This window comes from Halichoeres trimaculatus, unplaced genomic scaffold (assembly GCF_033239565.1).
Source record: "Halichoeres trimaculatus isolate MK-OKI-2021-1 unplaced genomic scaffold, fHalTri1.1 fHalTri1_scaffold_9, whole genome shotgun sequence".
Classification (NCBI taxonomy): Eukaryota; Metazoa; Chordata; class Actinopteri; order Labriformes; family Labridae; genus Halichoeres; species Halichoeres trimaculatus.
In genome coordinates, this window is record NW_027437188.1 from 16,124,257 (window position 1) to 16,151,442 (window position 27,186).

General features: G+C 40.4%; 1 protein-coding gene across 4 annotated transcripts in view; it reads left to right on the forward strand.

Moving 5' to 3' along the window:
• The window catches only part of grik4 (glutamate receptor, ionotropic, kainate 4), a 348,334-nt gene that overhangs the window by 53,078 nt on the left and 268,070 nt on the right, over positions 1 to 27,186 (forward strand). The window lies entirely within an intron of this gene.

Here is a 27,186-nt window from a genome sequence, read left to right on the forward strand (position 1 = left end):
GGAACAAAAACACAAAGGAAATGCGACCAGTGAGGCAGGCATATCATGGAACCAGAAACAACCCTGAAAGTAGAGACCACAGAGTCCAACAGTATCATTCTTATTCCTCTCCAACCAAGACTTACCAATCCAGCAGCCAAATAAGACCAAACAAATCATTCGAATTTGAAAAACACAAGCAGAAATTTTGGCTTGCCTTTGCTTTATTTGAGCAAAAAGTGTCCTATTCTCTGTGATAATAACGCTGTCAACACACAACTACATCTCCCATCATACTTTGAGAATAATTTTTCTGTTGTCGACCACTTTTTAACAGCATTCTAGCAGTTGGATTGGAGGAAGCCGCTTGGCCATCAATATGATGGTGTGATTTGATAAGATACGTTTTCCTCCTGGGTAGGGATGAATGATTTTGGAAAATAATCTAATTGCGATTTTAGAACAATATTGCGATTGCGATTTAGCATACGATTTTTAGGGGGGACATTTATCTTCTGCATTGTTCACTTAACACAAGTTTAAAGTCATTTTATAGTATGACTAACCAACAAAAGATACTGTTAGCATTTAAAAAAGTATTTTTTGCTTTTCTTGATTGAAGAAGAAAAAGAAACACTGTTAAATTTTACTGACCTCCAGTTGTCAGTTAAAGTAACAAACCATACAGAAAAAAGTCATCAAGGGGTATGGCTCTACGATCTACTGGATGCATCTTTGTAGCCCACAGGGGTTTTTTTTGCCAGAAAAAAACAGCGTTTTGACTTTTGCTGGTTTTAAGGGAGGACAAGTTCAAGTTATTATAGTCCTCCAGGTCTGTGTACATGAAACTTTTTTAAATCTAATTGCAGCCTTTGCGATTTGCAAACTGCATTCTATTACATCGCAATGTTGGTTTAAAATCGATTCATTGTTCAGCCCTACTCCTGGGTCACTGTGTTTTCTATTTAGGTCTTGTTTTTAAATGCATTAAAAGAGCATACCTCAAATGCGTCATGAGGATTGGATTTGAATCAGAATGGCCTGTGTCTGCAGTCCTGCAGCATTAATCTGCCCTGCATGTGGCCAATCGACATTTTACTCCAGATGCAGGAAGATACATTGTTGCAAGGAGTTTCTTCACTGGAGATTTGGAATGGCTCCATTTTTATGACTTGCTCCAAATCAATCATGCCATTACTGGACAGATGACATATCTCTACCACTTTTATTTCTGACAGTCCATGTACATGTTGACATATGCACAGAAGATTGTCTCTTACTGTCATCTGTCATTGCACCTTTGCCTTCTTCTTGCTACAATGGCTGCAGCCATTTGTGCATAACGCTGTGCCAGTTTGCACCTGCCTTTCAAACATGCTAGATATAGACTCAGAAACACCAACTGGAATTAGTTTGAGGTTTGATAAATCATATTGGAGGTGGTAACATTCTGCTTATTCATGAAGGTGGACCTGCTGAATGGATTGTGCGTGCTACTTTGCTCATTTGAAAGACACAATCCCTGGTACAACTTGTTAGTTGTAGCGATGATGAATATGAGCCACTGCAGCCCTCTAGCTCTGCTGGGTCACAACATGGGCGGTGCTCTCAACGTGCAGGAGCCTCAAAAAAGGGCTCAGGGAAGAACAGGTTTATTCTCAAAATTGAAGTCAGCTCCCTTCCAGTAATAAAAATGTTTCAACCCCCCTCTTGAACGATACCACTGGTGCAGCAGACTCTAGTTTAATCCTGCCTCTGTGGCAGTAGATTGGACCATGTCCAGAACTCTAGATATTAATGGGCACTTTAAGTACAGAGAGAGTATGAATGACACAATGAAAGTGAGGAGAGTGGAGGGGAGAGCCAAATGTGTGTGGGACAGACGGTTATGATGACTGCTTTGAAAGCAATGTCTGACCTGTCTACAACATGGAGGTGCTTAATGTAAAGACATCATGCAAAAACTAAAAAGGTAGATGTCTGTGCTGGGTTACTGAAGCACTTAATGGTCTATATTTAGAGTTACACTAATGGATTTTGCCTTGAAACCCAAAGTGCAGTGCTAATTGGAGGTTAACTAATACATGTGAGTGCTGATTAATGTGAGGACAAATGCAATGTCTACATGCCCCTGCTTTTTAATTTCTCACATTCATAAAGTGTTCAGACACACTTGTAAACATGCACACCCACACACTGAAATTGAAAAATTAACCTTGTTCATAATCCGTCTTAAGACATATTTTTAGTCCTACCTATTATTGATGAGACTGAATGGGCCTGTCAAACACAAACAATGTGAAACATGTTGAATTATTTTTTCCTGTAAGAATTAAAATGGTCAGTGATTGTAAATACAACAGCTGATCCTGTTTTAGAGGGATTTGGCACACAGAAGAGCTTCTTTGCCAAATAAATTGTAGTTGAATGTGGACTTAGTTATTTTTCAAACACATTATCCTGCCCTAGTGGGCTGGCCAAGAACAAGTGTGTTCAGAGTTTGGGGTTGCATGGAGCTTATTGGACACAATTGTTACTGCTCACAGCAAACTCTATGAATGTTTGCCATCAAAAGATAAAAGCCAGCATGCAATCTCATCCTCAGCTCTGTTAGCGAGCAGCAGTGATGGACCTATTTCAATAATGGCATTCATCTACTTGAGCTTATGCAAATTCAGGAAAATGAAACATAGGACATTTCAGGCTAAAGAATTATTTGTTCTGGGAAGTGGGACCATTTATCACAATAACATGATGGAGTGGCTGTGGGAGACTTGGAGAGGTGGAGATTCCAATGAATTTCATTTGTGGGGCAGCCGGCAGGACGCCTACACATCAGAGGTAGAAACATTTCATGTATTCTCATGATGTTTTTCATATGTATATTTCAAACGGGTTATTTTGCTCGGTGCAACGACTGGAGACTTTTCTCAGGCAAGATTTGCGTTAATCATGTTTGTCCATATCAGTTCTTTGTCTACATGTGAAGGTTGTCCCCTTTTTACTGCGTGTGTTGTCTTTGTCAGCTTGGATGACTAAATTTTGCCTAATGAATGCGTCCTCGGTGGCTGCAGCAGCGAGTGGTTGTTATGACAATTTAAAGTGACGGAGTGAAGTGAAATATACTGAATGTACATAGTGATGATGTCTTTGAAGGCTGAGGAAAAGGAGCAAGACAGAGAGGCTCTCAGGTTCAGAATGACTCAAAGTAATGATATAATAGAGGCTGTAGATTTGATTTGCTTGGGCATGCTGGGCAGAGGGTTGTGTCTCAGTCTCAGATCCTGGACTGTTAAACGGAAAAGGTCAGAGCAGTTTCATCATAAGCACTCTGATTTGGCTTGGCCTCAGCCAGCTTGGCTATTTCTCTTGCTCTCCTCCACACACACCCCCTCACATCTTGGGTGAGGCTGACCATTATGTTAACACTCTGTCTGGCCTTGCTCTAATAATAAAAAACAAACCATGCTCCTCGTTCACAAATTCCCCACACAACTGCTGCTGCTTGAGGCGACCTCTCTATTTGGGATGTGAGCTGATTAAACTCAAGTCACTAGTTGCAGAGGCTACATGAGGGAAGACGAGACAACCAAGGAAGGGTGTTGCCAGGAGAACATACTCACAGTGTGATGACTGTCTCTCTCTTCCCCTCTTTCATCCCCTTTAATCATGAAAGTATGGCTCAAAAGGGGGAAACACTGCTGTTTCATCCAGCTGAGGAACAACTTGACTCTTGTTTCATGGAATTGATTTCATGCTATTTACTAAATGAATGGGAAAGCCATCCCAGCTGAAGACGTAAGAAGTTATGCTTTAGGCAACATGCTGGGCATGTTTCTTGTACACAATTTAGAAGTTAGAACAGGTGTGTTTTGATGTCTTGTTGATCCATGAGCACATAGCAGATGCCACTTGGGAAGGTAGACTGGCTTGTTTTGACTGCTGAGATGTTTTTGGGGAAAATATTCTTTGACCAACATAGTACTCAAGTTTTTAGATGAGCAAAGGCTGTGCGGTGACCCTCCTGTTAAGCATGATGATATGAGGGCGTCAGTGTCCATTTAAAGGCTGTTTACCGTGAATTCATTACATTTAGAGAAGTGGTGAATCATCTCTGGATCCATGACTTTCTGAAAAATATTTTGAAGATCCATCCAAGAGGGATGGCATTGACTAAAATTTGACCTTGTTACGACCCAGTCTAGGGGTACTGGGAAATAACATGAGTGACCTCTCCTGTCTCACCACCAGAGCGTCTCAATACAGAAACCGAGAAAGGAAACGGAATCCAATTTGCAGTCTTAACCAAATTTGATTCTTATTAAAGGGTTTTTTTTTTCCCACTCAGGTTACCTCAGGGAGGAACAGCAAACAAACAAAGAAACAAACAAAATCACACTGATAAATCAAAATACCTTGCCTAGCTCTAGAGTAAACAAAACATACAAACCCTGGGACTGACTCCGTGAACATAAAAACAGGAGGAAAAATTATCCCCCTCCCCATGCTGTTCTCCCCTACTTACCAAGACTGCTTTATTTCAGAATTCTAAACCTGACAAAAAGTCACCGATCTATGCTCATACTGAGCACACACACACATATACAACGTTTAAACACAGTTTCACACGAATGGCGGTGGTGAGGCAGAAGGGCCGGCGTCCCAACTGCCAGAACCCCCTTTGAAAGCCCCGTCGTCTGACTCCAGCCAATCGCTCTCTGCCATGTCACATCCTCCTCCAACCAGGAGCCGGTGCATCCCCACACCCCTCAGCCAATTATAAGTACCACCTGCAGGAGAGCGGCAAGGAGAACGAAAGAGGAGAGACAGGACAGAGAGAGAAACAAACAAAACAGTGCTTCTCCATCCACGCTACAAACAAACAAATATAACTCACAGTCATAACAACCTATGAGAATAATGTGTGGTAGGTTTTGAGCTCCACTTTCAGTTCAGAATTGGAGAAAAAAAATTAAGCTCTGGTGGAAAATGCCCATCATTTTGTTCGCAACAAAAATGCAAAAATGCTGTTGTCTTCCAGCTGAAATCACTCAAAACTTCCCCAGTATTCTATCTATCTATCTATCTATCTATCTATCTATCTATCTATCTATCTATCTATCTATCTATCTATCTATCTATCTATCTATCTATCTATCTATCTATCTATCTATCTATTTGCAGTATTGTCATTTCTGTTCCACATTAATGCAAATTTTCTTGATTTATCTTGATATAAATTTAAGCTGTGTATTCTCGACCTCCCATTCCCCCTGTGGATTTTGAAAGAAAAAAATAGAGTTAACTTATTTTTTGTCAGCTTATTGTAAAATAAAAGGTGGCTTGTCTGGAGCCCCAAGCCACTGATATCCGTCTCAAGGGGGAAAGGTGTTCAGTGGGGACTACTCAACTCTGACATTAAAGTGAAAATGTCCTTCATTGGTCACCACTGAAAAAACTAGGCTTTCTACAAGTCTAGTTTTGCTTTCAAGGAAAACATTAGGGGAATAAATGGAGCATTCAAATTGGCTTAATGTTGGCCTCTGGCAAAATTATTTTTTGGCAAAACTATTTGAGTTGAGAATTTGTATCTATTTGATGCTACTTGCCTTCGCTGTAGGAAGAAGTGTGTGAGCCTAAATCTAAGGAAAACTAAAAGAAAAAAATGCCTTTGTTTTATGATAAAATAAAGTTCTGCCTCAGCAGACCTGTGAATAAATGTTTAGTGTTTAATGTTTCACATCAACAATTTTTTTCATTCAACTCAATTCTTTAGTGTAGTATTTCCCCACCAACACATCTGTTATCAACAAGATCTAGCTTCATTAATCACGCCCGCCTCCATCGTTATTCATGTTATTGATCTTTTTCTGTCTGTGTGTCTCTCTGTTTCACTGTGGAATGAAAAAAAAGCTACAGAGGTCTTAATTGATTTGGCAGTTGCACTCCAAAGGTGTAAAACATTGTTTATAGTTCAAAATGAAACATCTATTAACTGTGTGTTGATTGCGATAAGTTATTCCGGCACTAATTTCATTGTACATGGCTGGCACACAGTTTTCCATTCCACAGCACTAATTTGTTTTTTCTTTGTTTGTTTATTTATTTTGCAAAGACAGATGTAAGTTCCAAAAAGACAAAAAAGAAACAAGTTGAAACTGTGGTTTCATCAGGGCCTAGCCAGTGGTTTGGCTTTGTCCCTAAAAATATTGAGTCTGTAAAATATGCAAAAAATATAGAAACCTGCTTCATTCATCTCAGCCAGTTATGAGCCTACAACAGAGGTATTGTTTCAACAGCATACATCACATCAATTTTGAGTCATAGTTTACTGCATTTGTCAAATCAGAACAGCTGCGTGTTTAGTACAGCAAACCACATGACTGACGGACAGCTGGAGCTGTGAGACCAATAAGCTACCACTCTTCCAACTCCACTTACAAGTCTCTCTTCCTTCATTTTTGGCTGTAAAACCTCAAACCTGTTTACTCCTGGTCTGGCTTCGCTCATTATGTCCGTTTATGACGGCCTGGAACAGCCTCACACCTGGACACAATAGAGTGGATCAGGTGTGAGTTGACAAATTGACATGAATGGAAACCTATCTGATCCAGTGCTGGGGTGGAGGGGAGATAGACTGGAGACGCATCTGTTGTATTTCAGCCATTAATCAAACATCATTTTGTTTGAGATAATTAATTTACAGACAGTATCAACCTGAGATGATCAAATAAGATGGGAGGCTAAAGAACAGTGGCAGAATTTGCATTCGTAAATTTTGAGACAGATCTGACTCCATAGATTTGCTCTCTTGCCTCTTAGTTTTGTGTCTCCCGTGCATCTCAGTTTTCCAGAGTTCTGCAGAATTTCCTGCATTTTGGCCCAGGAGCCAGCCGGTTCCAGTGCAGTCAGCTGAGCACAGATGTAAAAATAGCAAGATTGCTGTGAATCTGCACCAGCAATTGCAGTACAAGTTTAAAGTTCAAAGTTGGCAATTCTCTTCTGAAAAACAGTCCACAACCCTCTGCAACGGCACTTCCAGGAAGGACTTAGCCAAGCTGAGAAAACAACTTCTACCCCCTGCTTTATCACTGCATCCAACCATCTTAATTAAACAGACTGTAATAGGCTCCCCATCTCTTATGAACACATGATCATAATGATCAAAGGCATTGATATAGAATTATAAGGGGTTCAAAACAACAGATGCATAATTGCACTTAAAAACACATTTTCATTCACACACTTCATCAACAGCCTGATTCTTAGCTAGTAATGGGCCATAAAATTTCAGCCTGCAGGTTTGAAGCATAATTAAGATGATAGTTTGGAAGACAATTTTACCAAAAAGATAAGGTTCATAAAAAATGAATGCAATGAAATAGAGATGAGAATTTCTTCCCTGAAGCTTATGTGATATTGTCTGTCTTCCCAGTGATCATCGATTTCTTGCTGATGAAAATGGAGAAAATATTTGGTTCAACTCTTCAAAAACCAGATCATTTTTACCATCTTTCAAAACATGAGTCTCTTAAACTGTTTGCATGCTGTATACATCAAACTGTGTCAGTAGTTACAAGTTTAACAGTTATATGTTTTGCTGAATTGTTGCATCAGTGTGAAATACCCAACAGGTCTGAATTTAAAGTGTGTATTAGTATGAATTTATTCCTGCACATACTCTCAGAGTATTGAAGCCCTGGCCTTGTCCTTGATCAGATACAAACCACATTTCTTCTTGTGTACTTGGTTATGGAAGCTTGTGTGCAATCATGATTATGTTTTTTTTTTTTTTTTTTCATTTTCAAACTTTCAGGCAAACAAAATTTCAAATTTTGACATTGTTCATGAATCAAACACAGATTACATGACAGCTGTCGTCCAAAAATAGGCCCTTTTTAATGATTAATGTCAGCTTGTTCTGGCGAGAAAGAAGGCAGCCATGAGTGGGTTTTGTTGGTGTCTGTGTGTGTTAGAATGTGGCTGGTGGAGGCAAAAAAACAGTCTGCTGAAAAAAAAATGGAGGCACCTAGAGGCTTAAATACTTAACAAACTTAGATCAGTAAATGGGATTGTTACTTGATGAGGCGCTTAGAACATGCAGCCCATAATCATCAGAGGAGGAAGCAGATTAGCTTGTGGCACTCAATGACAAAAATGAATCACTGCTTATGAAAGCAGAAGTAAGGATGGGAAGAAGAGAGGACGAGGATAATGAAATACATTCACCATTGCAGTGTCAGAAACTCAAGCCATGTTTGCCATGATTATCTGTGGAAGGGAATGGTATTGCTGTGAGATTGCTTGGCATGGGTGCAGTGTCTCCAATGTATTGATATCCAAGTTGAAGTAAACTCTCTAATAAACTAGCTAATGTCAGTTATGAGCTGCCAAATAACAAGACATCTCTTGTCTGATTGAGGGTAATAGTGTGCCCAGCATCAGTTTTCTTTTAAACTGAAACACAGCTGTCTCTCTAGTTGAAAGCATCAGCTGCTGGAGCTAATGTCTTCTCATGCTATCTAATAAAGATGTTACTTGATGTTTGATCCATGATGATGTTGATGTGATGATCTGTTGATCAAATGTAATTTGCTGTCGGATAAGTCATTCGCTTGACTTGAGCTAGTTAAATAGTTTAATTCTACAGTTTTTATTTAGGGCATAAAGATTTGTTTACTTATTTTTAAAGACCAAAAAGTCTGTGAGTCAGTAAAATGTCCCAAAAATATAGTTACCTGCTTCATTTATCTCAGTCAATTATGAGCCTATCACAAAGACGTTGACGTTAGTTGCCAACAGAAACCATGTGAGACAAGAGCTAACAAGCTAAGTATGGTTCTGCGTATCACTTTGTAGTTTAGTAAATACTGATTCCTTGTGGAGTGAAATGAAACAACAATGAAATGCATGTCTTTTCCCATTACTTATGTAATGACATACAGTTGGCTTTTTACCATAAACCATACAGTGAATGTTAAATGTAAAGTTGTATTTTATTGAACAGTTTTCACCAGTCCATATCATAGACTGTATATAGAGTGGACACTGTGGCTCAGCCATTTATCATTGAACAGTTTTGAAGCCAAAATACCCCCATCACAGGCACAGCCATTGGCAGTAATTGCAGCCAGTCTGCGCTGTAGAGATGATGAGGGATTCTGGGAGAATCTGGGTGACAAAAGTAATAATAGTTTTTTTTTTCTTTCGAGAGTCTAATCACTTCTCGACTCTACCTCTTGACATATTTTACAATCCCCAAAAAATACACCAGAACGGCAGCTGTCAATCATCGTTAAACGTTACATAAAGCCTCGTTGACTGCCAAATGTTATATATCGAGACTGCCAAATGTTATATTCAAATCACCACAACAATCAGATGAGAGAAACATTTCTACAGGGAGTTTTAATTTTTTAAAGTTTGACCACAGCCCATCCAGAATAGCTGGAAAGCTGGATTTTTTAACCTGTTCTGCAGCCAGCCACCAGAGTGAGCAGTTTTTATGGTGACCTCAATTCGAGCTGAGCAAGCGGACGTCCATTTTTTACAGCTTTTGGTCTATATAGACCAATTAACTGTTTGTAAACAGTTATGGCTGTGCGTGTATCTTTTTTTTTTTTTTTTTTTTTTTTTTTTCCGTTGCTAGGCGCTACCCAAGTAGCTGCCCGTTGCAGCAGCTCTCTCGTCTTTGTCCGTTTCTTGTAATTTTTTTGTCTCTTTTTCGTAATCTTTGTATTTGGAGTGGATCATCACTTTGTATGGTTCATTGTCGGTCACGGACACCAAACTTTTTGTGGCTTCGGCGATATTTTTTACTACTTTTCTCTTGTGTTTGTCTGGAGATCCCACATGTAACCATGGCTGCATTGTTTACATGCAAAATTAGCTGTTAGCAGCCTGTAGCATGTCAATGCTAACTAGTGAAGGGCTTGATGATTTCCCTCGAGCTGAGGAGGAGGAGGTGAGGACGACGTGCCGGTTCTCGGGTGTGAGCTGGGAGATGACAACGTGGACCTGTCCTTCCATCCATCGTTGTTGGGAACGTGGGATCCAGCTCCGGGGGATGGACGAGCTAGCCGTGCTAACCCAGCGGCATCGTGCTGTTCACGGACGTGGCCGACAGAGCTGACATCGGACGCCGGCGACACATCGGAGGAGCTTCGCCTGCTGTGAGCAGACAGGATCCAGGAGACAGAGACTGAACAGACTGCTGGGGAGGCTCAGTCCTGGACCCTGTGGAGGTGGAGACTGGCTGGGCTGGAGAGTGGTGGACGAGTGGCGGACGGGATGTCGTCATCTAATTTCTTATGGACTTTTTTGCACTTTCTATACTCTTTCTTACTTTTGTTTTCATAAATGCTGCTGTGACTCCTGAATTTCCCCTCGGGGATAAATAAAGTATTTTCTATTCTATTCTATTCTATCTTTGAAATTGAGGTGCTGCGGAGTACAACCGTTTGTCAGGTCATGCAAGGATGTTAACCACCAAAACTCACATTTTTTTCCTTAATAACACCAATTTGACAGATAGTAAACAACTCACAGGTTTATCAGGTCATAACTTCAGCCCCCCAAAAAACTTTTTCATTAAATACAAAAAGTAAAAACTGAATTTAGAATATCAGCATTTAAAATTATTTCTTTGCAGTACCCAAGGTTGAATATAGAAGACTTTTAATAACACATTCACTCAGTCACAGGTTAGCACAGTCAATCTTTGCTCCAAAACACAATTTGATCTGTATCATTATAATAGTATCGTTTCTGACAACAGATCGCAGAACAACCAGACATTTCTCATGCTTTTTACAGCTTTGTGTAAGTGTAGGTCATGAGCCATACAAAGTAATGATCCACTCCAAATACAAAGATGACGAAAAAGAGACAAAAAAATTACAATTAATGGACAAAGAAGCGATGGCTGCTGCAAAAGGCAGCCATAGCCAACAGGGCGGCGCCTAGCAACCTTCAGATCACAGAACAACCAGACATTTTTCATGCTGTTTACAGCTTTGTGTAAGTGTAGGTGATTGAAGAATGCCAACTTGTCTGACTGAATGTAGCTAATCATGCTTCCTTAGCCAAATGTGTGCATATTTTGACGACGTTGGCAGCAAATTGGTCCATTGTTTGCAACGTCAAACAAATTTCGATCAGTAAAGGTTTTTCTATATTTTGAAATTAAACAGTCATGATGTCACAGTTGCCTTGTGATGTCACAATAGTGTCAATAGAATGAAGAATCTTTGTGCAGTTCCAAGAGTTCTAGGATAGTAGCACACAACAGAGGAGAGATCCAGCCTGAGAAGACGCATTCTTTGAGGACTTTTACTCAAGCGAGTCGACTTTGAAGACATTTACCCAAAACCCAACCCAAAAATAACTATGTCTGAGCAAGTGACATTAAGAACCCATAAGAAGATGGGAGGCCATCAAACTCCTTACCAAAGGGGAAGAGGAGGCAATCAGTCTGACGCCTGTGTGACCAACATGGCTCAGGTAAAGGGTCAGGTGAAGATGGAAGAGAGCGAGAGGTCCATCTATGAAAATCAGATCAGGCAACTCAAGGAAGAGCTGAAACACTTGAACCTGTCCTACAACGTGCCTCAAGATATGTTTTATTACAATCTTAAAACCAAGGAGGAGCTCTTGGGTGTTATTTCGGCCCAAAACAAGAAGCTTGCGGCACTCTCAAGTGGTTCGAGGCCCATTGAAACCCAGAGAGTTGAGACTGAAGCCCAAGAGCAGGAGATCGACAACACGTCTGTTCTGCAGGTGGAAGCCTTGAGACAAGAGCTGAGGGCAAAGGAGGAGGCCATTAAGGCATTGGAGAAAGAAAATGACAGTCTGGAACAATTTACTGAAAAGCTCAAGGACTGCCTTCAGAATGAACGACTGATTAATGAAATCTGCCAAAAAGAACAGGAGAAGTTAAAGTATGAGCAACAGGAGTTGGCCTACGATCACCGTGAGCATGTTGAAAAGCTTGAGCAAGAGAAACTGTACCTGGAGGAGAAAGTGAAGGCCCTGCAGGAAGAGGTCTTGAGCAGAGCTTCAGGGGATTCAAACAAAACAAATCAGGTGCAAGAAGAGCAACAAGATCTTGTTTCATCCCTCAAGACCCAGCTGCAGGAAGAAAAACTAAGGGCTGACACCGTCCAAAAAGAACGAGACGAATTCAGTCGCAGGCTCCAAGAGACAGCTTTTGAAGCCCTGCAGCTGTGTGGGAAGTTGGAAGCTGACAAAGTCTGCTTGGAGCAGAAGGTACAGGCCCTGCAGGAGGAGGTCAGAGCATCAGAGACAAATAATACCAACAAAGTAAATGAGCTCCTGGATCTTGTTTCCTCCCAAAACATCAAGCTGGAAGGTGAGATGTTAAGGGCTGATGATATCCAAAGAAAATTGGAGGTTGCCCGACATCAGTTTGTTGAAAAGCAGCAGGAAGACCTCAAGCAGAAAGTCGACATGCGCACAGCATATGAAGCCCTGAACGGGGAGCTTAAGGTGCAGGCGACAGAGGCCTGCAGAAAAGACACTCAAAACAGATTTGTGGTGCAGCAGTTAAAGAACAAGCTGCAAGAAAAGGAAAACAGCTGCCTTGAGCTGGCTTCCAAGTTAAAACATCAAGAGGAGGTCAGCCAGGCTCTGCAGGAGGGGTTGAGGGAGCTTAATAAGGCTTTCAATGACCTTAGGTCTGAAGAAAGGTCAGAGCCCTCCCTTCCAGTCGACAACATTCATGAAGACACAGAGGGAGACACCCAGAGCACCGTCCAGGAGACTTCTGAGGCCATCCAGACAACACCTGGGATGGTCGATGAATCACCTGTGACGGCTGAAGTAATACCTGTGGTGATCATAATTCCACCTCCAGAGGTAAAATCTGAGGACATGGAGGAAGTACCTGAGTCAGATGACGTTAAACCAGAGAACATTGAGGACTCACCTGAGCTTGTGGAGGACCCACCTGCCATCGTTATGGACTTCACCCAAGCTCTGGAAGCATCTGAGGCACAAAAGGTCTCTCTCTGGAGGAGATTTAAGAAGTTCTGCACTCCTGAAAGTCGACGCCAATACAAAGAAGAGAGGAGGATGTTTCAGCTGAGGCGGCGGTGGCAGGACGAGAGTGAAAGCCCAAACCCCTCCATCCCAGATACTCCCTCCCAAGACACATACACAGAGACTCACAGCATGGAGTGACATGTGACGTCTTTATAAACAGAAGCTGTTGCTTTCTGTATGTGAGGACTTCACGTGTTTTTCTGTGCCCTTGTGGGTTTCGTCCTGAAACACACACTGTGGGTTTTCCCCCGGTGCCCCAGCTTTGTCCCACGCTCAAACAATCTTGAAATAAAAAATAAAAAAAAAATAAAAAATGAAACAAACATCCTTTCTTTTAATACCGATGAAGAATATGATGTGGTTGAATAAAATACTGAGTTTACTTTGTATCAACTGTTTAATTCTGAGGTAGTGGTGTGAAGTAACAAAGTAAAAGTACTTTGTTACAGTAAGTAGGTTTTGGGAAGATCTTTACTTGAGTTTCCATATTTATTGCAACTTTTACTTTGCTACATTAAAAAGAAAAACATGTATCTATTATTCTGCTACTTTAACACTGTCCCTGTCATTACTACAAAATAAAATGTGACTGTCACTGTCTCATCATGCATCCATTATTAGGACTGTGTGTTCTTGCGCATACAACTGGCACTTTCATATCAAGCTCAGACTCATCTCAACTTGACCCCACCACCACCACCGCACACAGCCTGGGAATATTCCTTAGTGTCTACAGCACGATGGAAGCAACCCCCATCCACTGGCGAGAGTAGAGCTACTGCCACACCACCACCTTCCTGTTTAGCTTTAGAAGAAGACACCTGTTAAATCTAAAAAAACATTTCCACTTATGTTGGAAATAAAGGTTCATCCTACATAATGAAGTGCCTCCTGTGTTTGCTGTCAAAAAAACAAAATATTTGCGTCCCAAATTTCACCATCAAATCTAAAAAGGAAGCAAGACACGAAGGAGGGATAAAGGGAGGATGCAGGGTGTGCAGGGAGTTAAGAGAGGGGGAATTAATCATTATAAAGCTTGTAAGAGAAGCAACTATTTCTAGATGTTGTGTTTTGTTGTACTTTTACTTTTGATACTTATGAACTTTTGATTTGGGCTACTACAAATGATGATTCTTGCCTCAATAATGTTGGAAATAGAAAAACAAAATAGACCTAATTTAGAAAGACAGTTGAAGAGATGTGTGAAAATGTTGTAATCATTTAGCCAAACACTGAGCTCCTGCTTTACTTGTGTGGAAGTAACTACTCGATATATTAACAAAGTGGTCTGAAAATAAAAGGTGGTTTGAGAAACAACAAATGTCAGTCCAGTCTCTGATATATATATATATTTTTTTATCAGCGTCAAAGAAGCAGCTTTTTGATAGGCAGTAACCTTTACAATAAACTCAGTTTTGAAATGACCACAAACCACAAAACTTACTGTAAGAGAAGCAGAGGGGAGTTGAAGACACAGATGGTGAAGTGACTCCAGGTCATATAAGGCAATGTAACCCTTATAGTTTATCAACCTCTGACAATGTTTTTTTTCTTGTGTGTGTGTGTTTAATGAGATTTAAGTTTTTTACTGATGGTTTTATTTTGTCAACCACAAACCACAAATACAAACACACACTACTAAGCTGCTAACATGTAGCTTCACCATCAAAATCATAATCATTGTCACAGTCAAGATAGCCAAAAAAAAGCATGATTTACCTATGCAAATTCAATTGTCATCATTTTTGCATGCATACGTTTTTTTTTTTTTTGACTGTTTGACTTGCAGTTTGTTTTTTTTTTCCTGCAGACATGTTGTATCAGGAAGGATTGCAGCAATAAAATATAAAACACCTTATTCTAAAACATTTTGGATGAAAAAGACGATACAAAACTGTCAAGCTAAACCCTAAGCTGACATGACACTTTGATAGGAGAACGAGCTTCAATAGAGGGGACCTTTGATGTGTCTGTACAGAGGGATTTCTAGTTTGAGCTTCTCTCTTCTATCAGGTGAAATGGTCAGAATCTGGACCCATAGACTCCTCTCTGATTCAGGGTCAATTCATGCATTGTAACTTAATTCAGTAGAATAAATTCCTATTCAATCAGATGCAAATGAGATCAGTAACTTTTTTTATTTTACAGACTTAAGGTCTGAAGAATTTCCGTTCTGATATAATGGTAGGAGAAATACAAATAATACTGCTAACAGAAACAACAAACAATGTATTTATCAATAACTGTCACACAATTTTACTGTGAGAGATGATAGGGAAAAAAAAAGTTACTGGGCACTATCTCTGTTTCGGAGAATATTGTTGTGCTAGAATAGTAATAATTCAAGATAGCTCTTCTCTTTTTCTTTTTCTTTTTTTGGAAATCCTTTCAAAGAAATTCTTCTCTGAGTGTCTCATATGAGTGGGTTACAAATGCAGTAAGAACCTAATTGTTTCTATTTGCTCTGCGTTCCACAGTAATTCTTTGACCTGGTTTTTAAATTGACAAAGATTTCTGGCATGCAATGGAAAAGTACTTTTATTTTGATGTCTTGTGACTCAGCCTGAATAAATCAGCCACATTATAAAGGCTATTACTCCCAACGACACGGCCAGGTTGTAAACCTTTGGGATACAGTGGCCTACAGATGATTACCAAAGATCCATGGAGCTGGTGCTGGAAAAGATGTTAAATAACCATAACTGCTGGCTGAATATATCTCTGTACCAGTGGTTAAAGAAGGTAAAAATTAGGGGTCAGCTTTTTATTCAATACTTTGTGAGCAGGTGATGGCCAATGTTAAAAAGACAATGGTGATAGAGGAAAACCATTACCATATGCAGAATGTAAGAGAAAGAATAGCAGATTGGACCAACTGCTGACATTGCTCATCAGCAACAACACTGAAAAGACTGCCTGTAGTTACTGCATTTTTTAATGTTTTTAGTTTGTGGATTTTTATGTCGGACATCCACAGGATGTTGTCTCAGTAAAGTAATTTGAGTTTGAAATATTAACGTCAACATGCCTGCTCTCAGCATCATTGCGATCAGCAGCATTTCCATACAAACCACATTCCTCTGGAGGTGATACTGTGTAACATCTGTCTTCGTGGAATCGGTGGTAAATTATGTATTTGTCTGCATCCTCCAGGGAAGGCTACTGTACTCCAGGTCATGCATTAAAAATGAACATGATCAACAGCAGGACACACAAACACCTGGCGTCCTTTGGCGAGGTTAACACCCAGCAGATTTCAAAGTCATGTTGCTTTAGTAATTCTGGTCTCCCAAGGGACAAATACAAGGACGTAACAACAGTATGGATGAGTGACTTTGCTTGCGCTCATTTGCAGGTCCCCTGGATCCAATAAGTCTGTCTGAAATTCCCTCTCTTCTGGAAGGACAGCACACCTCAAGTTGACCCTCATCAGTTTCTCAAATGTCCATAACAGTCCATCAGTTGGAGCATTTTTGGGAAACCCTCGAGCCCATCTTCAGAACTGTTGCTTCTGGGTGACTTTTTATGGCTCTCTATTGGCTGGTACCTCACCTCGTTGCTTCATTGTTTATTGCTTTTTTTAAGAATCCCACATTGATGTTGTGAACTTTGGGTCAATATCCTCTCCTGAGGGCTCATTCTGGAGTCACGGTGTGCAAATGGGGCACCAGGAGCAGGAGAGTTTGTGAGGGAGAGACAGTGGGAGAGTGTGTGTGTGCAGCTGCTCGTTGGTGTGTCTAGTGCAGAACTGATTTAAGGCCCCAGGCCACAGGAAGGAGACTGCTCTACACTCCAGGCACGTCCCTGAAACCAGCAGCAGAGGAAGCACCATTGCCATTCAGTAGTGTCGACTGCAGACGCCTAAATGAGTCACTTCTGTCATGCAATGCCCAACATGGCAGTCCGCCACTTGCTCAACTTCTCTTGCTCCTAGTACGCCCTCCCTGCCTCCTCCTGCTGCTTCTTTTAGATTCTCTCTTCCAGTTCATCTTTATCTTTCTCTGCCCTTTCAGTTGATCAGTCTCACATCTTTACCTTCAGTCACACTGCATGCGTCTCCCTTAATGCCTGACATTATTATCTGCCCATGCATTTTATCTCTCTGTCACCTTCTCTGTGCATTCATGGTTAATAATAATAACGTCACCACAAGTTATTACTTGAACAGAAACTGTCAGAAGAACTCTTAATAACTAATTTTATATAGTATAATAGTGATATAATAGTGCCACACATAGCTCTCTTATAGCTTCTTCAGGCAGGTACACACTACAGGATAATCGGGCTGATTTTTGTCCCAATCTCTCCCTTACAATCAAAGCCAGCAAAGGCCTGATTGTCTGATGTCTGCAAATGACATGGTATCTGATTCTCTTGTGGTGTGAGTTGTGTGATTTGGTCTGGTAGGAGCGGCTCAGAAGGCCTCAGAAGGAGAGATCGTAGACAATGAACATGTTTTTTAAAATTTGTGACTTGAAATCCCTTCGTGTGGGGTGCTATGAAGCCGAGCATGCAGAGTGTGTAACGTCATGTGTACCAGAGCTGAGCCAATCATGACATGAGCTGACTCAGCTGACTGACCAAAGAGGAAGTGAGAAATCTATCTGTAATACTTGTGACAACTTTAGAATATAATAGAAAAGAATGGTACAATGAAATTGAAGTCACAGCAGCAATCAAGAAAACAAAAGTAAGAAAGTGTATAGAAAGTGCAAAAAGGTCCATAAGAAAATAGATGCTGGCAGCTTGTCCATCGTTCTCCAGTTCAGCCAGCCTCCACCTCCACAGGGTCCAGGACTGAGCTTCTTCAGTCATGCTCCATCTCTGTCTCCTGGACCCTGTCTGCTCACAGCAGGTGAAGCTCTTCCAATGTGGTGTTGGTGTCTGATGTTTGCTCTGTTAGCCATGTCTGTGAATAGCATGATGCTACTTTGCCCTCTAGTATTCCCTCTGTTGCTGAGTTAGCACAGCTAGCTCGTCCATCTTATTGGAGATAGATCTTACGTTCCCAATAATGGTGGATGGAAGGACAGGTCCATGTCGTCACTTCTTAGCTCACACCTGAGAACCAGCACGTTATCCTCACCTCCTTCTCCTCACCTTGTGGGAAGACATCAGGCCTTACACCAGTTAGCATTGACATGCTTCGGGCTCCTAACAGCTGAGTTCACGTGTAAACAATGCAGCCATAGTTGCATGTAGGATCTCCAGACAAACACAGGAGAAAAAGTAGTAAAAATTTGACCAACAAATGAGCCATAAAAAGTAATGATCCACTCCAAATACAAATATTACGAAAAAAGAGACAAAAATTTACATGAAACGGACAAAGAAGAGAGAGCTGCTGCAAGAGGCAGCCATAGCCAACAGGGCGGCGCCTAGCAACATTATTCATGTTCAGCTCGGGCTGTAACACATGCAGCCCATATTCCTGTTGTTTCCGTGGCTTTTTCCACAATCCTTTTTTTATGTGTTTTTTTTCAATTTAAGAGACCTGGAACAACCATCATTGCTTCTTCCAGTTTGTCTGTCATGTTTGTTTACACCAAAGTCACGTTTTATGATGCAGGATTTGGAATATTGAGCATAAAGAAGCGGATACTCTGCTGAGTACTCAGATCTTGTGGGATCTGTCTTTTGTTGTCATCAAGTGTGTGGTCTCTAAATGTGTAAATGTTTGAAGAATCCTGTAATGTGTGCCAGCCTTTAAGACTTGATTAGCGGATTCAAGTATTCAGTTGCACATGAATTTTAGTTAGGTGCATGACAGTTGGTAAAGCTGTGTATATGAGTAAAGCGTTAAGTTATGTTTGACCATGTCAGGGGCCATGTGTGCTGCAAGTTCCATTTCAGAGTTTTTGTCCCAGCCCAGCCCTGGAAGAAAAATGTTTTTACTGTAAACAATAAAATAGACAAAAATTTTGAGATCAATAACAGTGATCATATTCATAGTATTGATACTAAGGGAAATCATTGTGATTCCCATTGGGCTGTAACTGTGCAGCCCTGGTTTGTAGTCTAACCCAGTATCCAGCAGACAGTCTGAAATTGCTCCTACTTTATTTGCACACTGTCTGTCACACAATTTCCATTTGTAGTCTGCTGCTGTCTTCTTTTACCTCAGTTTTTTTTCTTTTCTTACCTCTCGATGATCCCTCCTTGTTGTTTTCCTCTCTGAAACTTTTCTGTACCTCAAATGTTGTTGTGACCATTTTTAGCTACAGAGGAGTGATTCAGTGTTGGTTGGCATCAAAAATTCCCAGTGAAAATATTAAGCAGAGCTGTTCCTGCAGTAAAGGTAGTAAACAGTGGAAGAATAAGGGCCTGGCAGTGTAACTGTATACAACTTTTCACCTTATGTCCCCTTTTGCCACCTGAGGCTTGACGGACGAGGAGGGTTAGTATCAGGGTCGATGTGATGTCAGCTCATGAATTCTAAAAGCTTAATCGCTTCCCTGCAGCCAGCCTGGGCGGCTCACTGCTGCCTCTCATCTCTCCGGTGTGTTTCACTGAATACGGCACGCCAATTGGGGTCACGGGACAGACTGATGAGAAACTATATCACCCTATAACAATAGGCACAGAGTTCAGTATTTAAGACAGCAGCAGAGAGACTGTGGCACTCAAAACTAAAAACCAAGGCGTGGTCTTATATAAACAAAAACTAAACAAGAAGCCTTCAAAGAAATGCATGATTCTCCCACTGAAATCAGTCCCCCATATGTTTGATTGAGAGTGTTGCTTTCTTGTGGACAAAGCACACCTTCATTTGCTGGAGCTTCCCTGAGAAAAAGTTTGGTAATCTACCTTGGGACTTGGGATGGGATTCATGTAAAACCAGACAGTACCATGTTTAGGTACCTGAAGACATCCTTGTGACTGTGAGGGAGAGGAAGAATAGATGCTGGACATGAACACAGCAGACACTTTTAAACAAAGTGACATACAACACTGAGCATGGTACCTTGCTTGGTATTAATCAACTGAATTCCCAATCTTGTTCCATGCCGGGACTTGAACCAGTGATCCTCCAATTACAAAGCCAAGTCCCCTATGAGCTGAACTAGTCCCGCCCCTATAGTGAATTGAAAAACTTTATTTTATTATCAAACAGATTATTTATTACCACATCAAAACACACAAAAGTACTGAAAAATGGTACGCTTGAGTATTGGTACCAATTGCCAGGTACCAAGCACTGGTACCATGTCATTTCACATGTGAAAGGTACCCATCCCTTCTAGAGACAACTTTGGCTTTAGGCTTTACCAACATCAGTTTCAGCTGGACTCAGCAGTTTCACCCAGCTGTGTGAGGTGAGATTGTTAGATAACTTCAACTCAAATAAATAAAGTAGCTATCTATCATATCAAATCTTTGTCAGCAGAAAACACACACACACACACACACAGACATACACACACACACACACACACACACACACACACACGCACACACACACACACACACACACACACACACACACACACACACACACACACACACACACACACACACACACACACACTCCATGGCTCTTATCCACATATCCGCCAGCTGCCATCCTGCTGCTGAACCAAGTAGGCTTGATTTCATAAAGTTGTTTTCTTCACCTTGCCAAAGTAGAGGATTAACACCAACAAAGGAAATTCAAGTTTTAGAATTCTTCTTTTTTAGCTAATCCAGAAAGTCTCTTCTTTAAATTCTTAGAAATCATGAGACAAATTCCTCTGAAAGTTTTGCAAAGCCAATGTAGATTTCCTTGTTTTTCAACCAAATCTAAAGACATTTTCACAGATGGACTTGGGCAAAAATCCAGTTTTTTTATACAAAGGGGCTCTGTATAGCAGTACATCTATGTTTAATATGACAAACTAGACCAGAGTTTGCTGTTTATGTAATGCACGGTTTTGTAGCTAGCAGTGGAGACACATGCTGATGATGATTTGTAGCTTTAAGGCTCACATCTCTAGCATCATGGCACTAATTTTGGAATCAGTGGTAATGTGTGCCTGTCAAATCCAGTACATTCATTTTCCCTTGGAGGACAGCTGCAGCTCAGCTGAAAAAGCAAGTCCAAAAATCTTCCCCTGAGATTTCCAACTTGTAGTTGCAGTAATAGCGAGTATATCTTTCTGAGAATACGTTGGCGAGAGGGTTGCTATGCTTTGTTATAAAGGGCAAATAAATCAAAACCTTCCCCTCGTGTCACTTCTGCTGCAGCAGCTCTCTGCAGTTGTCTCACTTGCTCTCCCCTGGTTGTCCCCTCTCCCAGATTACCTATAGGGATTGATGGCCATGCCAAAGTAAAAACAGAAAAATCCATACTACTCTGCTGCCTTTTCTATATTACATTGATTTTATGGTGAAATATCAATCTGCATATGTCATGTTCTGCTGCACACTCACAACAATACAACATGTTTAGTGGTAAATCAACATAAAGCAGCTGTAGGACAGCACTTTATCAAGTTGCTTTTGGGGACCTATTTTCATCCAATCCCAGTGATGCCAATGAGGTTTGGTCATGTACAATTTATGAGCATATCTGCATTTTTTATGCACATATACCAACAGACACACACAAACACAGGGACAACTAACCACAAGCTCAATCATGTCCTGGTAGACAGCTGTGAAAAACAGCATCATAAGATAACAAATCCTCACCTCATGTTTTATCCGATAATTAGATTTTCTCAGCATCAGTGGGGTTGCAAACCTCAGAATCTATCCATGGTACAACCTCTGCTCATTTTACCATGACTTAGTTTATTGAATAAGTTGCAACAGCCCAAGGTGGTTTGACTCAATTCCATTTTTTTTTCTTGTTTACCAAAACTCACAACTTTACAGGAACAAGTCCTGACAGCTTTTTGCTTTCTCTTACTTTTTCTGTCAGTTAAATGTTGAAATTAAAAAGCTCAAGAGAAAAAAAATGGCTGTGAGCAGCGCACTGCAAACCCTTCTGACTTCATGTAAGTGGTTGATGTTGATTGCATGTGCCAAAAATCATTCTATTTATATCCCAACGTATGATTAGTTCTTGGCTTAAATTGACAGTTTATTGTTTAGTGACCATGTATGAACAATATTTGAGTAAGTTTATTTAAAACATTTTTAAACTTGTACTGTGTCCCTCCTTCTCCCTGCATATAAGGTTTTTTTCACAACTGAATATACTCAATTGTAACATAAATGAAATTTCTTGAAGCTTTTCTGGGGAAAATCTTGAAACCAGTCCAGTATGTTTGTATAGGTACAGCAAACAGCCTGTTAACTGAAGAATGATTAGAATGTGTGTTTTATTCACATATTTAATCATGATTTACAGTTAAGCACAAAGCTCCTGGCCCTTTCTTGTCCTGTATTGATCTTTTTGGCATTTATGAAGCCAAGAAATTTAAATAATGGATAGCTTATGGCCTTTAGTTGTGTAGACAGTCTGGGCAGACGGCAGCAACTCAAGCAGCTAACATGCACCTGATGTAAAGACTGTTTGACTCAGAGCCAACATGTGCCACAGCCATCTGTCATAAATTAATACTTAAAAAACAAGAAATTCTGGACTTTTAAGGGAAATCTTTGAGGTGAATATCAGATTACTTCATGAGTAAAACAGTCAATTCATAGTGAAGAGGAAATGACTTATACTTTATTTATTTGTTCTTTATATTTTTGAGTTACTTTATGTTGATAAAATCATCCATTTTTCCAAATGGCTCCACAGACTAAACTAGGCCTCCTGTGTGTTTAAGATGATTGCAGAAGAAGGAAGAAATGGACAGCAAAATGGGGCGAGCCTGCGAGCTAGTTCAGGCAGTCAACTCGAGCAGCACTGCTATGCACATACCACGTGTCTCACACGTCATAACCATCTTGCAATCACACTCTCTTAATTGGGCGGTCTATTTAAACCGGGAGTCTCCCAACCCTCTCTGCCTGTCAATGCCTTGGCTGCCCTGCGATTGTAATACTGCATGTTTCTTTGCCCCCACCACCACCCCAGCAACCACCTGCAGGCTCCGGGGGGGATTATGTTCAGTATGTTTTGCTCATCACTCCTCAATGTCACCATGTAAATTTATTGTGAGGGGTGATGAGGCTGGAGCCTGGACGCCAAACATAAAATATATTTGCTGCTAAATAAACAATTCAAACATGAGTTGTCTGACTGAACTACAGTGATGAAGGTTTTTTTTTTTTTTTTTTTTCTATACGGATGATTGTTAGCTTTTTGCAGCTAAACAACGTTTGTAAAACCAGAAGCAAAATCAATGAAGATGTTAAAGGTAGAGATTTCAGGATTTTCTCAAGAAAATAAAATGCCAACTTTAACATGAATAATCCTGTTCAATCGTCACCTCTGAGCTTATATGCACGTGTCACTTTCTGTGTATGCTTTGAACTCACTCCTCCATGTACGTTGATGTTTTGGTTGTATTGTGACGTTTCTGGGCGTAGAGTAGGCGTGGTTATATCTGTCAATCACAGCGCCCCCAGTGCGCAAGTGACAGCGTGTTGATTAGCGAGTGGAAGACGCCATCCTGAGTAAAGTGGACGTATCACGGAGAAAGAAAAACACAACCAAAGTGAAATGAAACACCAAACGCATAAAAGGTTTTTCCTAAACGAGGGTGAAGCTTGACTTGCACTCTCTTTCGGGCACTAGTAGAGCAGCACAGGACGAAGAGCGTTGCGAGTTGGCTGTCTGCTGACCAGGTATGTGTCAGACACCTGCGATTAACTTGTGCGCACATGCAAAGTGAGGTCTCGAGTCTCTCTCACGAAGAAATGCGATGCTGCAGGTGGTTGCTTGGCTGTTGAGTGAGTTCAGTTGTCACAGTTGGAGGCTGTGGGCAGTGATCCAAGGAGGGGTAGCTCAGTTTGAATTTGTGTTTACTAACATGTAACAAAAATTCCTTCAGACCCTACCTTTAATTCTTAAATGAAACTTCAGCTTTGAGATTTATAATTAAGTTTTATTCTAAGTTAAGTGATTTTATTCTATTTTCGGTGCACACTGCCTGAGGTAGGTTATATGTTTAAATTCCATCAATTCTGAATGAGGATGATTGTATATGCATGTAAATTAACTTGCAGATATTCAGGGATAATTCATCAGAGGCCATCACACGAATCCTTTACTGCATTTCCACCGCCCAAAAATTCAATCAGAGTCAACATGATGAAAGGCAGTAACAGGGGCTGTACTCTGGGTCTAAAATGCCATGTCACTGTAAATGTGGGCAGCACAGAGGGATTCTAGGTTGTGTTTGACAGGTAATAGAATCTGCACCTTTGGCTTGTATACAGCAGCCTGCAGCTGTGAGGTGCAAATAGAATGTAAAGAGAGAGTATTGAGGAGGGAGAGGGAGGGGAAATGGATGAGGAAACATTCAGAAGCAATATTCCTTACCCTGTAAGTTCACATATGTCAGCATTTTAAAAGTATACCCATTATTTTTTATATTGTATACCCTTCAGGAGCTTCAGATGTTTATTCCCTTTGTTTTTACAACTAAAATAAATTTCCCCACCTAGATAAAATGCTATGGACGCAAAAAAGGAAAAGAAAAAGAAAAAAAAAACAGCAAAAAAAGGGAAATCTGGTAAATGATACTTCATCTTTTTGAGGCTTTCAGGGCATACCTGTGATGACAGCATTGCAGTCTCTATTTCCTGTATTACATATTAGAAGCCTTAATGTAATTAACAGTCTGATGAAAGGTGAGTCAGCCTAATCAAGATGAGATTAAAACTGTGTAGAGAAACCACAAAACTGTTGGTATTGATTATATAATACTTGGAGGCTTGTCCAGAGGCTGAATGAGAGTCTTGAATATCAATTCAACAGTGTTTATTTTATTGCTGTGATGATTTGCTGATGATTCATCACTTGTTTTGCATTTTCAAAGTAAAGTAACTTGGCTGGAAGCCACAATTGCCTTTGTGTTAAAAAAAACTTTTCAAAATGTTACTGCACTTTTTAGTGTTTATGAAATTATGTTTAATCAAAGTGGAAAAAAGATAAAGTAGAAAAAGAAAAGCAAAACTGCAGTTTATTTGTTTGTTTAAATATATCAAGTACTTTTGTGAACTGTTAGGGGTAAGGTAATCACTTAGCAGACATTCAAGCCTATATTCAAATTATGAACAGCTTGTTGCCAAGGAGAGATAGCTTGAAAGCTTTGACCATTTATAGACAGTTTCTCCCCTAAAGTTGTCCTTTGGCAGGCCCTCTTTGTTTTCTTGAGCTTGCTTTCTACAGTTTTGCTCATATACATCTGTTTTCTGCACTTCATCATTGTTTTTGTTGTTATTTTTGTTTTGTTTTTTGTACCCAGGTACAACTGAGAGCAGGGTCATGGGTGATGCTGGTTTTGCTCTTGTGCTAGTATCAGGATATAGAACTCTAAGGCTACGTTCACACTGCAGTCAAATGTGACCTGTATCTGATTTGTTACTGATAGTGTCTGACCTGACCTTTTCAATTCAAATTCAGGCCTCTTTCAAATGTGGTACTAAATCAGATACATATCCGATTTTCTTGAATGCGACCTCGGTATGAACAGCCAGGTTGCATTTAATGTGACTTTGACGTCATTTTACAGCAGCAGTTTACCTCAGGACAAATGTTTTCAAAGTCACTTCATGGACAGAACATAATTATAGGTTAATATAGACATGGTTATCAAAAAGTGTTTGCATTTTTTTTCCTAAAATAAAGAGTTTTAGTTATTTATCCGGCTACAAGCTTGATTAAACAATGCATAAAAGGATGAGTAATGAGAAAAAGTGAGAGCGCTGGGGCAATTGACAAGCGTCTCCATTACACACACAGTAAACCATAAAGATGAATGAATCATACGTTTGTGTTATATCTAATAAACTTGGTTTTTTAACACTGCGCCAACTTTTTGAATGGATTAATCAGGCTAAAATAAAAGTTAACAGGATGCAGAGACACTAATGATCCACTGCTGTTGATCTCATCTGTGCGTATTTGCGCACTGCTGTACTTAACTATGAGACAGCGTCAGTCAGAGATTCGTCTGCTTCTGTTTGATCTGCCCTCAGACAAACTACGAAACATCAGAAAGGATGACAAAACTAAGTTTTTTGCCTTTTTTTTCACCTGTTCAGCGCACTACAGCGCTGAGATGTTTGGCTCTCTAGCAGCCATCTGTCATCAACAGGGTTGGCGGGAGAGACCCCGGTGCGGGAGAGAGCGCCCGCCTTAAGGTTTATAAGAGATAAAATAAAGCCACAATTACTTTGATAAGTGCTCACTCTAGGTGAGCTGCTGTAACATCAGGTTTTGCGTCAAGTAAACAAACTAAAGCACAGTTTTGCTGTTTGTTGCTCCTCATCACACCGAGCTGTGCATGATGTCATTAATGTTAAACTGAGCATATGTGTCACTTCTGAAGCATGAGCTGTTCACATCATAGTCTGCGGTCAAGCCACATTTACAGTTGTAATCTGAACAGCCAAACACAAAAATCAGATTGAGCAATAAATCGGAATTGAGCATTAAGGGCTGCAGTGTGAACGTAGCCTATGCAGCATCTTTTGGTGTTGATTATAGTTTTGTAACACAGCAGCTTGATTGTAATAACATTTATGCATTAAAACAGGGAATATTAAAACCTCATCTGAAGTGCTACCTTTGTGAAATGCATGCGTATGCATCGACAGAAACAACCAGTGTGTGTTTAGTTCTTATGATGCAGGTTCTGCATCCACTGTGGTGTAAGGGGTGATCCCACCATGGGGCTGATTGATTACGTTGATCCTCAGGGAGAGGTTTAATTCTCTCCTGAGTAGCAGGGCCATTAAAATGTGATGACATGAGATTAATGCTCATCTTGTAACTGACATTTACTTTCTCATTTACTGTGGAAATCGTCTCGCAATATTGTGTGCTGGGCCTTGTTTGGAATGCTAATGAGTTTTAGATGCCGTTTAAAGTCCTGCTTGGTAGCACTATGAAAAATGTCGGATGTGCTCTACAGAGAGGAAGGGTATCTTGCTGAGTAAGGAGCAAACAGCAAAACAGCAAAACAAAACCATCAGCAAAATGGGACAGTGAACTTTGAGGATGCGGTCACTTCCAAATCTTTTTGTGTATGGATAAATGGC